At 31.8% G+C, this 18,582-nt stretch overlaps 1 protein-coding gene across 1 annotated transcript in view; it reads right to left on the bottom strand.

The window, feature by feature from the left end:
* Positions 1–5,567, bottom strand: part of LOC125073735 (facilitated trehalose transporter Tret1-like) — a 35,873-nt gene extending 30,306 nt beyond the window's left edge. Inside the window, exon 1 of the mRNA XM_047684748.1 lies at positions 5,311–5,567. The gene's annotated coding sequence lies outside the window, so the exon portion shown is untranslated. The remainder of the gene's footprint in view (positions 1–5,310) is intronic.
* Positions 5,568–18,582: the final 13,015 nt, after the last annotated feature.

An 18,582-nucleotide genomic window follows, 5' to 3' on the forward strand; every position in this document is an offset into this window, starting at 1 on the left:
CTTACATAATTTTATTGTACACACAACTCTATCGATATATACGGCTCACGTCAGTAAAATTCTTAGTCGGCATATATTTTTCCAACATATTAGACAATTATACTGTTAATATTTTCACATGAATGCATTCACAGGCGAAAAACGTTTGTCAATTCATTCGATAGTACTCGAGTTTATTGTGTTCACATATGTGGACTATTTGCTATAATTAAGCAAACTGCAAGAGTTTTCATCGGACGGATACAAGCAATACAAATAAAACTTTATTAATCCTTAATAATAGCTAATAAACGGCTTTAATTTTTAAGGATTCATCTCTTTCCTTCACAGTGGATTTGACATTCGTAAGAACAAGATAGCATATACCCCTAAACAATAATTTATAGGCAAATCTAAAAGTACACAATATAGGTAAGCTCGCGTCTGGAACACTCATCAGATATTCCGCCAAACACCAATATTTAGTATAGTTTTACAGTTTAAAGGGGCGAGGGAGTCTATGTAATTGCATGCACAAGGAATATAAATGCTTAGCTGGCAAGATCGGTGGTGCAAAGGGTAAGAAATGCTTCTTTCAGCACCAGTTTATGGGTGGTGAAAAAAACCGGCTATATGCGAGAAGGAATCGCGCACGAAATGTTCCGTACCATTATCTATAAAAACGCCAAAAAAATTATATCTGTTGTGTGTTAACCCCCTTAAATATTTATTTTAGCATTTGTTGTTATAGTGCCAGTAACAGTAACAGTAACAGTAATACATCATCATTATCTGTGATAATTTCAAGTGTCTAACTATCAAGATTCATGAGATACAGCCTGGTGACAGACGGGCAGACGCACCGACAGCGGAGTCTTTATAATAGGGTCCTTTATACCCTTTGAGTGAGGAACCCTAAAAACTGTTTCAAGCAAATTATGAGTGTTAAATCTGGATTTTTAACGAAAAACATTTTTTTTTACAGGCTTCATATTGGAGTTGAATTATCCCAATGGAGAGTTACTAAGAAACTATGTGTTTACATCCTATGTATTTGTAAATATAATTGATAGACTAATTAAACGAGATAATTACTAGTTGTACCTATAAATGTAATTAATAATGGTGCACTTTTAATGTGATCAAACTTAATAATACTGTTGATAATAACTAACGTTGTTTTTTATTTTTTATCTTAGTGCATTCGATATAAGCTGCTTATTACCTTAAATATCTGAGTTATTACTTTAAGTCTAATTTACATTTAATTAGTCAGTCTATCCTGCATAAAACTAGCAAATAAAAATACCTAATTTTATAACTTATAACTAAAGTCTAAAAGCATTAGCATTAGCATTATCAGCCTGTAAATTTTCCCACTGCTGGGCTAAAGGCCTCCTCTCCCTTTGAGCAGAAGGTTTGGAGCATATTCCACCACGCTGCTCCAATGCGGGTTGGCGGAATACACATGTGGCAATGATGTGATGTTTTCCTTCACCGCCGAGCACGAGATGATCGCCAATACGCCACCAACATTGGGAACTAAGATGTTGTGTCTCTTGTGCCTGTAGTTATACTGGATCTCTCACCCTTCAAACCCGACGACAACAATACTGAGTACTGTTGTTCGGCGGTAAAATATCTGATGAGTGGGTGGTACCTAATCAGATGGGCTTGCCCTACAACCACGACAATAGGGCAAGATCACACCAACCAAAAATATTTCCTATTGTTAATAAAAAATGATAAATATTTGGCATTGCCATTTAATGCCAAAATGTTATGTTTCAACACGAAAAAACTGCATTTCACTATTATTATCTGCGTTTACGGATTGATTTTGTTCAAGTTTTTCTGAATAAAATACCCTGTTTCTATTGCCACTACCACGAGATATCGAACTCGATGGATTCTCGTTCGAATCTCGTCCGCGATTCAATTTATGAAATTTAGGTCTACCATGATAATATGATTGGCCGCGTGGATAATTATTAAAATTTCTTCGGTTATTAAAATAAGTGGAATTATTTGGCTTACCTGCGTTATTTTGTGGGAAATGTGATCTTTGGCCGCGAATCTGTGGTCTAGTATGGGAATTAAAATGAGAATGTGACTTACCTCTTCCACGAGTGGAGAAATGCATGACATCCTCACCTCGTGACGAAAATGCAGATGACAGCTCTTCATGTTTCGCAGATTGAATTGCCTCGTTTAGGTGTTTGTAGTTGCGTAGTGCAATAATCGTACTTAGTCTTGAATTTCTTAGACCATCAGAAAAACGTTGTATTGCGAATCGCTCATTAATAGGTTTTAAAATTTCGTATTTTTCAGCATCGCCATCTGCCTAAGCTATCGTTAAATCTGCAAATAAGTTCTCTATCTCGGTTCCAAGCTGTTCTATAGTGCGATATCCTTGAGATACAGTTTGTAGCCGTGATTGTATTGCGGTAGGACTTTTCTTTACCAATAATTTGTTTTTAAATCCTTAATTAAGTCTTTTGTAGAACTGTATTCGGGTAACATTCGTAATTTAGCATTCGGTGACAGCCTACTTTTTAAAACAAATGTAATTAGTAATTTTTGACCTGATGATGACAACATATCCGAATACATTTCTATAGAGTCAATGATACCTTTGATGCTGTTTTCGTTATTATTCATAACAGGAATTGAACTACATGCTGTTTTCAAATCGAACTCCATTTTTAGTTCAGGATTCGAACACGTTTCGCTACAATCACTGTCACTACTACTCATATGACATGCAGGCTTAGAACATAAATTGATAATTTGTGAGTAGTATGACTTTATTTCATCGCTTATTGAAGCAATGAATGTAAGAGACTTAGGCTTTATTTCTTTAGAAGTAATACATTGGATTATATTCGAACTTTTTTCAAATATTTTCTCAGTTTCCACTAACTTATTTTTTATAACATTACTAGTGCTATAAATAATTCATTGTTCTTTGTACCCTCATGTAGAAATAAATTTACAAAAAATGTGTTTTTGTACCGTTCTTGCTTAAATCATAATAATAACTTCCAAAAATTAGACAATTTTTGCCCAAAAATTGGTGTATATAAAAGAGCAGTTCGTGGTATCTTAAAATGTTAACTGTTTCTAAATTGATAATGTACTTATATGCTGTTTTTATTTTTGTTTTAATTTAAATTTAAATTTTAATAGTAAATATATTTTTTTTGTGTATTAGCTTTAAGTGGAAACTTGATTGATTTGTGTTTTATGGTATTTTTATTTTATATTACAGTGTTTTTAAAATTGTTTGTTTACCTTGATATCTTAACTTTCCCTTCTTAATTAAATATTTTCTTATCAATTTAAGTTCATCTAAACATTTAACTAAATCATCTTCCATTCCCTTATAACAACATTTTAATAAAAGAAATACATACCAAGTATATCAACTCACTTACGAGTAGTTACCATGGTAGGGACTACGACCTGATACTTTGCAATATGAAACTCTTTGTTTACATTATACATACTTAATCGATTAAATAATATTTATAGGATACATTTATTTTATTAGATTCTACACTAATTCGTTAAAAAAAACACCTTAAAGTTTATAAATAGTAATTTTAACAGTTCAAAGTTTATTTCTGAAATTTTATTGGATCACTTTACAAAACACTCACGCACTTTTTATTAATATTAAATATAAACACCTGGTTTTAACGCACTTTTTTCGTAATTCTAATGCCGTCACTTCTCTACTGGTTGGGTATGTCTCTTGCGCGGGTGAATGACCGTCTTATGTTGTTTTGCGTGATCTCATCCGATATCCAATTTTTATGGCATTTTTTGTACTTTTTATAAATAAAGTACAGTGCTGCAATGCCCAGTAGCACACAAATAACCAATAAAACTATGCTGATTGTAGATTTACAAATACTGTTTCTTTTTCGACACTTTATCGGCACATAGTTAGATTTTTTTTTTTTAGTAAAACAGTAACGAAGAATAAACTTAAATTTCTACATATTGCTTTAATTTTAACTTATATCCAATTCTTCAACTCATAGTCCGATTTTGGAGCTGCAACACTATACTGCGATTAAATTCGCGTCGCGCGCTCCAAATATGGCAAGGGTCGCCATGAGGGGACTTATAAATATTGGACAACATCACATACATTACTCTGATCCCAATGTAAGTAGCTAAAGCACTTGTGTTATGGAAATCAGAAGTAACGACGGTAACACAGACACCCAGACCCAAGACAACATAGAAAACTAATGAACTTTTTTCTACATCGACTCGGCCGGGAATCGAACCCGGGGCCTCAGAGTGGCGTACCCATGAAAACCGGTGTACACACTACTCGACCACGGAGGTCGTCATGTTATTGAAACAAGTGTATTTGGTAGAAGATGATTTATTACTGACTAATTAGTGCAACGATCTTAATATTTATACGCTATCTGACTTACTACTTATTACACTACAGATGAAGCAGTTAGCGGTTAGCGTTTAAAAACTTTAATTTAAAAGTTAGCATTTTTTAAATTTTGGTTAAGCGTTTTGAGTGTAAAATTTTATTTTTAGTAGAATTAAATTAGCATAAAATGAGCATGTTAATGTTCTTCGAAAAAAGAGTGACTCTTATTCTGCAAATGGATCCGAATCATCCAGCTTACATATTGTAAATTAAAAACATAAAAAAATGTGGAGCCATTGTCATAAATACAGTCGAAAATTAGACTCAAACTTTTTTTTTAGTTTTATTTTTAAATTTTATATTATTAAGCATTCAATATGTTAAAATTTAAAAAGCATTTTTTTTTAAATCTTACTTTGAAGATACTATAACAAGCCCCAGTCCAATCTTGAGCGTAACCACAGATAATAATATTCTTAACGTTGATTTATAGTTGTCATTGTGTGTATTAGAAAAGGTCAGGTTTGTCGGAGTTAAGAGAAAGTTTTGACTGAATATATAATAACCGAGCCGCGTTGGCTCAGCGGCTAAAACACATGAATCTTTATCAAAGACTACGGGTTCTAACCCGAGCAAACACTACTTTTTATGAGCTTATAATTTATTTCAAGCTCGCCGGTATCGGTATATCGTGAGATAACCTGCATGCGTCGTATGATTGTGCCAATCCGTATCCTCCAATACAAATTGCAGCAGCATGGTGGATTATACTTAAAATCGTCTCTTCAAGAGAGTAGGTATTTGCCCAGCAGTGTGACATATTTACATTTACAATTAATTTTAGTAATTATCAATATTGAGTAAATTAATAAAAAAGTAAATTAAAATTTACTCACTAATAAATATATATTTTTGTAGGTACTTACAAAATGTGATGATTAATGAAATTGCACTTATTTCACTTTTAAAGTGCTTAAAAATTACATAACTAAACATTCACATTTGAATACACGTAATAATATAAAAATATTTATTCACAATTTCTTTAAAGTTTTATAATGTCTACATTTTTATCACTAATAAGTCATTTCTGAATTTAAAAAAAAAAACACAAAATTAGTATTTTAAAAATCGAACACGCGTAGTGTGAAAGTGGCGACGGTCGATTTCTCCCTTGGCGGCAAATCGACTGTCCACGGTGCATCGTACATGATTACAAAACCAAGTGCTGATTACGTGTCTTGGGGATCCACGGTAAAGTTTTTTTTTTTAATTATCATTGGCAATGGCGTATGAATGATGAATGAAAAGTGATATTTATGATAATCATGTTATTTTACAATATTTTATTTACATTGCAATGTATGTAAGTATGTTTGTTCGAGTAGAATCTTGCAACTTAATTCTGAAGCAGATATCTTCCACTTATTCAACTAAAATTTTGTTTGTATGTCAATGCTTAGTTAGCTGTGTGACGTCATTCTAAATCTATCATGGCGGAGTAGTTATTTTTAATTGATTCTTACAATATGGTCATTGAAAGGGCTTGCCGAGTTTATCTTAACTTTTATATTATAAATTGTGTAATGACGTAATTAGTTTACAGTAAAAGTTTTAAAGGAAAAGTTTATTTAATTATTTAATAAAAGTTTTTATTCTAATTATTATTTAATAATAATTATTATTATTTAATTAGTTCATTTTATATAATAAGAAGTAGGTAAAATACTACATATTGTAAACAATTGCTTCCATTTCGTTTACTTAGCTATCCAAGTGATGTTTTGAGGAAATAAAAGTTATAACTCGAAAATTATATCAGAATAACTATAGTTGTCGCTGATATTATGTTAAAATAGATTATTTTAATTAAATTTTCTTCGTCTGATTACAAGATAAAAAATAATATTATATGCACTGTTTGAGAGAGACAATTCTATGTTTAATTTAAAAAGTTAATTCGACTTTATATAATAAATAATAAAAATTATAAATTCTAATTTGTCATTCTAATTATTTTGACGAATTCATGCTGAGTCACAAACACCAATTGCCTACATAGCTAAAAAGCTAGATTCCCTATTACAACTGTTTTGTAATGTGTTTAAATTTGAAACCATTTGTTTATAAAACAATACGATTGTCTAGTTTGTTGTTGTTTGTTGAAATAAATTATTCGAATAGCATTGATATTTGTGAATGTGGTTAATCTAAACTGAAATCCCTACATACTGATACTACTAGAAAACAAAATCGCCTGCAGCTTCTGACGGTCTGAATGCGCTAAATCCAAAAACTACCGTGCCTATTTGCAAATGGTTGTCATTCGGAAGGTTTAGATACAAAACTCAGTGAGGTTTTTAGGAAAGTACTTATCATTTAAAGATCTTTGAGAATCTATGCATGAGAGGAATAAAGTATCCTTAATATTTGCAGTCAAGCAGAGCTGAGTTACGTCATTATTTTACATATTATTAGGACTTGAAAGGATATGGACATTTTAATCCTCGTGCTCTTGGGGAGAGTGGAGAGGGGGAATCTAATGGGATCATGTGGAAACGGGACATCAGCGTCGCTTTTAAACTTAAATGCCAATAATTTTAAGTAATTTTATTAAGAAAGAGGTTATCAAGTTAACCTTATTATATAAATAAGTTTTATTTGTTTTTATTTGACCTTGCTAGTATCGGTAATTCGAAATGGATAATACTTACTATTATTGACTTGTATCTTGAGGTTGATCCTATTTTAATTTGGAAAAAATCACCTTTAAGATTTGAATAAGATTGAAAAACTAGGATTTTTCTCTTATATCCTAATATTACCCGATATTGTCAAGCTCTTCTCTTATTAGCTCAGTCACAAACTACACAACGCTTTATTTTTCACAACTGCACTTTACTTCGAGGACATTAGCTTTTGAATTATAATGAAAGATAATTAGTGACTTTTTATTATAATTTAAGTTTTATTTTGAGTCAAAATAAAACTCATATTATTAATCTAAACGGAAACACTCAATTGAGATACTTACTTACAAATAGTTTGTATGATTTAGTTTTGTGATTTATTGTAATATTGTATATTTCCGTTTTATTAAAATAATGAAATACTTATCTAAAGTCGGTAACAATATATATATACGAACAGCCCCGTCTTAACACTACAGGCGCCCGAGAGCAAGCAGTGTGTTGGTGACCAACACTCCTAACAAAAATATTTTTAAGGAAATATTTTGGGGCGCCTCATCAATGGTCTCAAATTTGACTATTACCGGCGAGTCGTCCACAAACGCGGTTTTTTTGCTCCCCTATTAAGTCGGGCCTGTACACAAAAGAAATAATTACTGTTTTGTTGTTCGTGAGGCTTGCTTAGAAGGTCTGAGAGCTTAGAGGAACCCCGGATCGGCCCAATAAAAGCCTAGAAATTGGACGTGTTATGACAATCATGACTGTCCTGTGAGTAGCAAATATAATTGTTAGATCAAACTTTAGCATAATGAAGGATAATCCAATGCGAAGTTTGCCGGTCAGAAATTAGCCTAGAGTAATATTTGTATTTTTAACTCTTTACATGCGAAAACGTATTGAGGAGCCTACATTAACAGCCTGTAAATTTCCCACTGCTAGGCTAAGGCCTACTCTCCCTTTGAGGAGAAGGTTTTTGGGGCATATTTCACCACGCTGCTCCAATGCGTGTTGGTGGAATACAAATTTCGTTGAAATTAGGCACATGCAGGTTTCCTCACGATGTTTTCAGTTTAATTCAGTGGTGCTTGTCTGGATTTGAACCCGAAATAAGATTTATAAATAATAAAGAAATTGCACGCGTTCTAACCACTGGGCCATCTCGCCTACTTCAGGCCAATTAACTAAGATAATAAGTCTTGGGTATTTGTTGTTGTTTTATGAATTGCAGTATTACGTATAAGCTTAAATTTAAGATACAATTGGACATACAAATTTTTTGACTGTCATAATTTATCGTCCTTCCGTACTTTTTGAAATCTTTTATTTATGTCGTTTATTGACTTAATTACATATCGATTTTATTGAATCAAAACTGGTTTCCTTTACGTAACCGTGGATTTTATTCAATAATAAATAAATAAATAATTTAAAAAACAACTCGTAATTTCGTTTTCTGTCGGTGGCTGAACTCCTTACAAATGCTTCATGAATTGGTAGAAAATATACAACTTGGTAAGTATGACATACATTAATAGTATAATGTATTTTATCCGTTTATTTATCCGCAGGTAACCTACCTTCTTGCTTGGTTTGGCTGTAGGCGTCGTATCTTAAGAGGTCTTGTAAAAATCAAAAGTCATTCAAAGTTAAATGAACTGACATCAAAAGCCATATATAGTAATATTCATAAAAAAATTCGATTCCACAAATGAGGCTCGGGAAACTAGGAGTCGTCAAATATGTCCGTTTCATTCCATATTTCCAGAGTAAATATCACATTCTGGTAAATTCGTTTCGCGGCGTTTTTTTACTCTTGGAAAATAAAAGCTGATGTCGCCAAAGTCTACGTTTTATCTTGGCCGCTCATGATCTAGTGAATAACAGTCGAATTTTGGAGGTGCTTGATGGATGACAAGTTTTTGTAAGGAAATATTAATGTTAGACAAAAAAAATTGCATTTACAACAAAACAAACCAGTAGAAAGAAGTAAAACTTATTTGTTTGTATAATCTCCGGAACTAAAGCAAATCCAAATTGTTTTTTACTGGTAAAAATCTACATCATTCCTGTGTAGGTACTGTAGAGTACCGTGCCATATAATTTGCACCCGTTTGAAGCCGGAGTGGTTCGCCAGTAAAAACCTTTTATAAAAAAAGCAAAGTTAAAAAAACAGTCACAAGAAACCCGACTTATATTCGTTCTGTAAACTTTTTATATGTGTTGGGTAAAGTTGAAGTGAACCTCATTAACATCAGAGATACAATCCAATGAGAGCCGAGATGGCCCACTGGTTAGAACGCGTGCATCTTAACCGATGATTTCGGGTTCAAACCAAGGCAGGCACCACTGAAATTTCATGTGCTTAATTTGTGTTTATAATTCATCTCGGCGGTGAAGGAAAACATCGTGAGGAAACCTGCATGTGTCTAATTTCAACGAAATTCTGCCACATGTGTGTTCCGCCAACCCGCATTGGAGCAGCGTGGTTGAATATGCTCCAAACCTTCTCCTCAAAGGGAGAGGAGGCCTTTATCCCAGCAGTGGGACATTTACGAGCTGCTAATGTAAAAAAATAATACAATCCAAAGCTTTTATTTAAATATATCAATATATAAAGGCTGCATAAACGTATAATGACTGAATTAATCACTTTCTTGGATTACGCAACACACGAGACTACGGACTATTAAATCATACATAGATGACACTTGAAGAAATTGTAACTATTCCTTATGCCTTATTATAGAGTACAATATTAAAAAATTAGTTAAGATTTTTTGTGCATAAAAATTAATTATTGAATTAAAACTTGATCATACTGATTACCATATTTTTTTTTTATTTCGATATTTTTTAGGAATAAGCTTGACTCTGTTAAGCCTTTATATAAACTGGTAAGTATTAAAAAATTAAAAAATCAGACATATATATATGTATAAGTAAAAGGCTTACACACTTGCAAAAATGAATTTCCGGCAACTAAATGGACGGAATGATAAACCTTCAAAATCAAAATGATTTTTTTTATACAAATTTGTTTGATAGAAGCAAACTGTTTAAGTATATTTTTTTTACTTTCTTACATTATCCTTTTCATTATAAATCCTTATCAAAATAAACTTAACTCTAAAAAAAAAATAACCTAATAAAATAATAAGATTTAACTTGAAAGGAATTTAAGGAAAATGTTTTTGAGAAAATAATGACTTGGCGAATAAGTTGACGCTTGTTTGAAAACATACTAATAGTTTGAATAATACATACCGACTTCGTGAGGGTCAAATAATCGATTTAATTTCCGACCAAAGGGCCACCTAACGGGTCCAATCTATGCGAAAGTAAATCTGTCTATCTGTTACGCTTTCACGTCTAAATCACTGAATTTTGATCCCCAAAGCCATAGGCTACTTTTTTACTACTTACTTTACTTTTTTAAATTGTAATTTATTGTATGTAGTTTTTTGAAGGATTTTTGTCACATGCTGAATTTTACATAGGCGTTGCGGCGAGTTCACCTAGTATTATATAAATAAGCAAATACAATAAATAAAAGAGAATTAAACTGACCAGGCACTTGAAATTGCTGTGATGTAAATTTAACTAATTAATGGTAAATCAACGAATTCGTTTGTATTCGTTGAACAGAGTTAGTGACGAGTTCTCTATCCTTCAACTTTAAATTAGACATAGAAATAACATCGATGAGCATAATTTTATCTTCTAAATCAAACCTAGACTGATAGATTCTTCTTGATCTTTTCTAGAAAAACCTATCAAACACTTTTAAGTTGCATTTAATTATTGTTTTTTAGTAAAATATTGCTCATAAATGTCAAGGTGTCGACATCGCAGCCTTTTTTAACCGGAAATTGAGTTGATGATTTTAAAATAGCCTCCACAATGTAAGCTTAATATAGAAACACACTATATACAATAAATAAAAGATTTTAAATCAAAACAAACAAAAAAATCTTATTTCTCATTTTACAAAACACTGTAATACTTCTCATGTTTTTAAAGTGATAATCACAATGTTATTGAGAATATACATATACAGACATACAAAGCACAGTAGGGCCTTCATATAGACAGTGTTGCCTTCATACATGATGTACATATGTGTGGGCAATTAATAAAACTGTTAAACTTATCCTTTAACATAAAAAAAGTATTACAATTTTCCAGTAAGTTTTTCTCAATATATTCGATATTTGATTTATTTTTTATTGTATTCAAAACAAAACTTCTCAGTAAAATAAATAACTAACATAAATAAATGTTAGATTATGATAAGTAAATGTTATCAATTCCAAACTTTTCAATCCTATTTAAATTGTAGATATTATTTGGTATATTTTTACGATTTCATGTGTGCAAATATCAACTCCCAATAGCCTTTACTATAGCTATAAAACGCATTAACAGTTTGCTACTACCTCAACAGCTGTTACCTTAAAAGGATACCGCTCAATTATGTTTAAATGCAATTTTTAACTGATGCAGTATATAACGAAAATAAAAATATTAATAGTTTCTAAAAATAAATAAAATTCAAATATATTTTACATTATAAACAACTTTAGACGTGTAACTTACAAGTAAGTAGTAATTTTTAATCTGTTTGACAATACTCAATGGGACCATCACATAATAATCCATCCTTGTATTATCGTGTTTTATCTCAGCTATTATACAGTTTGCACGAGTAGAATAAGGCTACACATATCTTATATTAAAGAAGATGTTGAAAAAAAGTGAGTTTCTTGCCGGTTCTTCTCGATAGAATATAAATTCCGAACCGGTGGTAGCTTTACTTAATATAGTTTGTTAAATGACTATTTAAAAGGGCCTGTAAAAGCCTACTTGAATAAAGTATATTTTGATTTTGGACAAACATACAAATAAAAAATAATGTTTTTTAGGTTCAGGGTTCTGTACAATTCCGCCTGGATAGGATTGAACCGTGATGGCGTTGTGGTTAGACGAATTCTTATGAATAATTTGCTTTTGATTTAAATTCATCTTGGGCAGGACGGTGATGAAAAATATCACAAGTACGCGGCGGATAAAAATCGGCCACGAGTATGCACGACACTGCATTGGATACCCAAACATTCTCCTCAAAATATATTATATTTACAGGGTTTTATTTACCAATTATATTCTTCGCCAAACAGCAATATTTAACCTTGTTGTATTCCGATTAGAACAGTGAGTGAGCCAGTATAACAATAAACATAAGGGACATAACACCAAAGTTCCCAAGGTGGTGCGCTTTGTTGACAAGGATGGTATGATATTTCACACAAAGACAATGTGTATGGACAGTGGTGACTATTTACAACCAGATGTAACACTGGCCAGTGTGCAGTACAGTCCGTATATAGTAATTATGTTTTAAGCAGAGATAAATGAGTAACTATTAAAACTTTGTCGTATAATAACAGAGGAACAACCTTAACAATAATAATGAGAAAGATTGTTTCAGAAAATTATATTACACAGTATTTTTTTTTAAAAGCAAAGATCTAGAAGTTGAATTCCTCCTCTAATTTCATTAAAAAAAAAACATTGTATCGTTTATAAGACGAATTGTTAATCATTTATATTTATATTTTTTTTATAAATAAATATCATCTTTTTAAAATTGGAGTCGTGTTTGCGCAGAATAAAGTGCTTATTGTTAGCGATCACTTTACCAACACGTCAAGTTGCGTCAGTTGACTCATCGTATTTATGCAATACGTTATGTCAACTGATGGTAACGGTACCACCTCGGAACAGTGGAATTGTCAGAAATGGTATATATAATTATAAACAGTATGCTACTGAAAATAATATAATTATATCATATATAAACTGAAATAATTTTATATAAGATTTTAAATTAACATGGTTATTTTTATTTCTACAAGTATTTGACAACGGGATATTTACCATTTTATTTCAATTTTCTTATTTAGTGGAGCTCGATATTTCGACATTATCTACGAATGTCTTGTTCACGAGACGCGTGAAAAAAAAAATGTTAAATATACCGTTGTAAATACTTGTAGTGAAAGAATTTTACTTGGAAAACGTTTCATTCAAAAGCACTGGGCCGCCGAGCACTAAATGAATAATAAACACAAATATTACACTTTACCGTATATATCCGCTACGATGTTGGAAAATGACACAATACTTGTAGATGTAAATAGATGTATTCACTTAATTTGACTATAACAAGTACAATAATTTCCAAACAAAACTCCTATGTTGTACCAGTCGACCCCAGCCACGTTCGAATGCCCGTTTTCCCGCGCTGTCACTCCTTCGAAACTCTTCAAGTTCTACCCGCTCGCATAAAAAAAATTGATTATACTCCAAAATAGTCAAGTGACTATCCTAAATGTGATTTTGTTAACACAAATTAAGCACATGAACGCACAGCTCCTGTCTGGGCTTGTCCCATTATCTTTGTTTAGGATTCAATTTCAAGCGTTCAATTTGTGAGACAGAATCTATCTATATATAACACTTTCCCTATTTATTGTATATTATAATTAAAACGAAACAAAAAAAGAAAATAAATAAGTCTGTGTGTGCCACGTCTTCCAAGAAGACGACTAGCTCGAAGTCCAGTCCAAAAATCTGCTGATATTCAGTAAAAACATAATACGCCAAAAGTATTAAAGTAGAATGTTAAAAAAGGCACGGGCAACTGTGAGCACATGGATGTTGTTAAATTAAATAAATAAATAAAATGATTCAATTTCCTTGCCTACTTGGCCATCTCGTCTCAATTACTTATATAGATCTGTTCGCTCACGAACGCGTAATCCTCCACGTTAAATTATCGGGAAGTATTCATAAATAAAAATAATCTAAATTGTATTTACTGATTTACTGTCTTAATTTTTTCACTACCTGAACTTGTGTACCTGGCTTTATCTGCCAAAATTATAAAACTTTATCTATAGCATACAAACCACCGTCCACATTTTACCCCCTCGTGGGGTGAATTAAAAAAGCCTATAGCCTATCCCGGGCCTCAAACTACCACCATACCAAATTTAATCTAAATTTGTTCAGCGGTTTATAAGTGAAGAGGCAACAGACAGAGTTACTTTCGCATTTATAATATTAAGTACAGATTAGTCATCGCACGCTCACTGACACATCTTTAAGAACGAGTTTCACTCATCTAATGCACCCCGAAAACGGGGAGCCTTGCCCCCATAAGTAAATAGACCTATAGAAGTTTATAGCACATTCGTTTCGTGAATGTTCTGTGGTCGTATCAAACGCTTTACTTGTATGCACAACTCATGAGTCGTTTTGACAGTTAAATACTCTCAAGTGAACACATTATTTTGCAAAAGTATTCTGTGAGTTCAGAAAGTATTATGTGATAATGACTATATCTTTACTCTTTCACTAAACTACCGAATCGAATTTGATGAAATTTAGCATGTAAGTACGAGCACCGAGGATGGACATATTATGCCGATTTTTACGTCTAACACTTGACGACAAACTCCTAAAACACGAGCGAAGTCGCAGGCGGCAACTAGTTGTAGGATACGTATCAAAATAGGGTATCATCGTAAGTTGGTTTACAGCATTTTGCGATTGGTGTGAGCTTCGATGTATATTGCCAATTCTAATTTAAGAAGAAATAAATAATAAAGTATAAACAACAAACTTAGATTTACATATTTCAGACGGTTGCATATTCAAAATTATTTATTCAATATAAGCCTCCTTATACCAATTCGGAACGAGATACCTTAGACCTGGGAAGACAGTTCTTGAATATTTTCTGAGTCCCTTTGTAAAGTCTTGAACATTTAACCACAAAATAATTATTTATCCTGTATAGTCGATTGATAAAATAACAAGTATGTTGCTTTTAAAATTAACTATACTATACTAAATCATAATGAAAAAAAAAATACATTTGTATTTTTACTTAGTAAATTACTATTTAACATTATTAATACATATATAATAAGAAGCTAAACATGATAAAATTTTAAAGCCCAAGTTCTAAAATGAGCGAATAGCCTTCTTCTGCAAGACAAAGCAGAAGTAGATAACAACAGCACACAAGACGACGTATACTCATCAGATAACAGCCTTATTTAGAACCGTGAATGCTGCAGAGCTGAATCAACTCGCCAATTTATTAGAAATAATGCATTGTTTATTGAAGGTTATACCGAGGCATTCTGATCTAGTATTTCCTCATTTTTAAAGTACATTCACTTGTATCTACTCATCTTACGTTTGCTGGTGAAAATTAAATATATATTTTTTTTAATTAATTTAATATTAAGTTATTAACACACCACTTATCGGGACACTCATCATATATATATTAATGTAGTTTTAAATATATATATTACGTCGTGTTATATATAACTTGGATTAAATAAAAACAAGTTTCTTAAGTTATATTTATATTATTTATGTTAAATATAGGCGATAACTAAGTTCCGCGTTGACAAAATGGCTTAATTGCACACGAAACTTTCACGCGAAAATTACGAACTTCCTTATCAAAATGTAAATAAAAATTATTTAAGTAGGTTTTTAGGTACAAGAACTTTTGAATTATCATTTTATTAATTTTTACTAAATGTAGAGCTACCACCGATTCGGAATGTTGATTCTTCTGAGAATGTCTATTTGGTAGGCTCCCAAGTCTAAGCCACTGGAACAAATTTGATGAAATTTTGTACTGCAAAAAACCTAAGAGACTACTCCCCCCAACCCTAACCCGGGCAAAATATAGTATTATATGATGTTGTCTTAGATTTTCGCGATTATTACACATTGAAATAAAACTAGTTTTTAACGGATTTAATCGCGTATATTAATTATTTTTAACATCCCGACGTTTCGAGCACACACACGTGTTCGTGGTCACGGGCAGACTGCCCGTGACCACGAACACTGCAGTTTTATTTCAATAGTATTATATGGTTCAAATTGTTTTTGATTAACATAGCTTTGTATTTAAAATGTTGGGAAAGAGTAATTGCTGATTGAAATCATTCATCTTTTGTTTATTAATCTTTCTATTTTCTAAAAATTCTGCCACATTTTATATACATATAGAAACACTTTCCATATTTCATAAATACATATATTAAGACGTCAAATATAGAATGTTTGTAGGTACATTTGCTGTAGAAAATCCAGTATACACACTTTTACGAAATAAGTAAAGTAAGTTAATGTAATTACGTTAATAAGAAGTTGTTCTAATAGCATAAGCGTAACATTAAAATGTGTGTATATCACATAACGTGTACTCGTACTATGATACTGATCTGAGATGGCATGGGAGTTAGAAAAAGTAAATCTTAATAGTCCAAGATCCCAGAGCCCCCAAACCTACGTCATAGCTCGAAAGCGCTTTAAATATGACAGTTTCTACTTTAACATAGGTGAGTAAGCCAAATTTTAGTTCTCGCTACATGCAAAAGGGGGGCCCTCTAGTACGCATACTGTCTTAACTATATAGTAGACTAGAAATTCTCTAAATATCAGCTTTGCTAAAATGAAATATGTAGAGAAGGATCCAAGAGCCCCCAACTCTGGGGTCCTACTCTATAACCGAAGATAATAGGTTCAAAATTACTAAATTTTCGTGTGATTTGTGTATATTTTCCTGGATTAGTAAGCTGACGACGGGCTGGTCACGGAGTGAGACCATGCCTTGGCAAGCCAAGGTGGAGTGATGATGTGTGTAGTTTAAGATCGAGGTCAATGGAGGGGTTTTATAGAGGCCTATGATAAATTCATCTCGTGATCGGAGGAAACATCACGAGGAAACCTACCCGTGTCGGATGTAAAATCACTACACCAAACGAATATCCGCAACGGTGCCGCATGGCGGAATAAGCTCATAAAAACCTACATGGTACTTTTTTATCAAAGTAGTTTTTACTTTAAAAAAATCAAATACACGTGTCGCGATTGTGATATTTTAACAAAAGAATAGTAATTCGTGGCATGACGGACGTCTATTTTTAGGTTCAATCTGTATTCAACTACACTCTTCTGATTGAATGGACCTTGATAAGAAATAAATAACGAAAATCATTTTTACTGCCACTACTTACGTCTATTTTTTATTTACTTAAGGTAATCAATGTTGTTTTGTCAAAATAATTATATGTGCTATAATTGTATACTTAACTATGAGTAAATATTTGTCGAGATAGAATGTTGAGCTTCAATCACGACAACAGGTAAAGGTCAAATTTAAATGCGTTTACAGGCTTTTATTTAACTTGCAATGCTTTGATTATTTATGTCTTGATAGAATGTCAATGCGGAAAATGAAAAAAATGTTGCCCACTATACGCACACATCGAGCCGAAATGGCCCAGTGGTTAGAACTCGTGCATCTTAGCCGATGATTTCGGGTTCAAACCCAGGCAAGCACCCCTGAATTTTCATGTACTTAATATGTTATAATTCATCTCGTGCTCGGTGGTGAAGGAAAGCATCGTGAGGAAACCTGCATGTGTCTAATTTATATATATGATGTAAATATTGTTTCGGAAACCACATATATGATATAGCTCTTGGATGGCCAAGACCCATATACATATACGAATATAACTAACTGCTGCTAAAATCCCTCTTATGGTTCGACGGCGGCGCCACGATTTTAAAGAAAATAAGACGAAATGAAAAAATAAAAAATATCGAATATCGATATCTCACTTTTGAAATATCGAAACTCGAAAATCTTTTTTCGATAAATTTTCAAAAAAGTAGATGATAAAATAGTATTCATTTTTATCTTGATTAGTTTTACAAATATCAATACTCGAAGATAAAATACTGAAACTTTTAATATTTATAAGGGCCGCGCTAACGTTTTAATAAAAATTATTCTAGATTCTAGAGTCTAGAAGTAAAACCGACAAGGCCTTATAGAGTCGGGAATCGGGATTAACAGAGCATATTTTTTGTAAATTTCCTTAAAAAACATGGATTCTTACATATATAGATCTTTTCGAAAGGTATCATTCTTTTCGATTTTTTTATGGCAAAAGTCTTTGTTTTTAATTTTAGATCAAAAACAAATTGAAATAGTAGAATACTAATTTTTTTTATCCATATCTCGGAAGATAATTGATATTATTTTAAAAATCTTATTAAAAGTTAAAAATATCTATATTTTTATTTGTATGTATCAATAGTACTAGCAATTTAATTAATAATATAATAAAATGTTGAAGCGCCTTATTTTTAATTAAAACTAACACGTAAACATTGATTAAGTCAGTTTATAAAATAAGGCGTAGTAATTTTAATAATTCAAAAAAATATATGTTTTGCAATAATGTATAAATAAAAATTTAAAATAATGTTACAAAAATCTCGTTAATAAAATAAATGTCCGCTCTTATAAACACATTGTCTATGTACCGATGAACAAAAATTTTTATATGGCCACCCTAAGCGACGTGGAGAAAAATAAAATAATTGTCTATTCGCCAT

Source organism: Vanessa atalanta, chromosome 25 (genome assembly GCF_905147765.1).
Source record: "Vanessa atalanta chromosome 25, ilVanAtal1.2, whole genome shotgun sequence".
Classification (NCBI taxonomy): Eukaryota; Metazoa; Arthropoda; class Insecta; order Lepidoptera; family Nymphalidae; genus Vanessa; species Vanessa atalanta.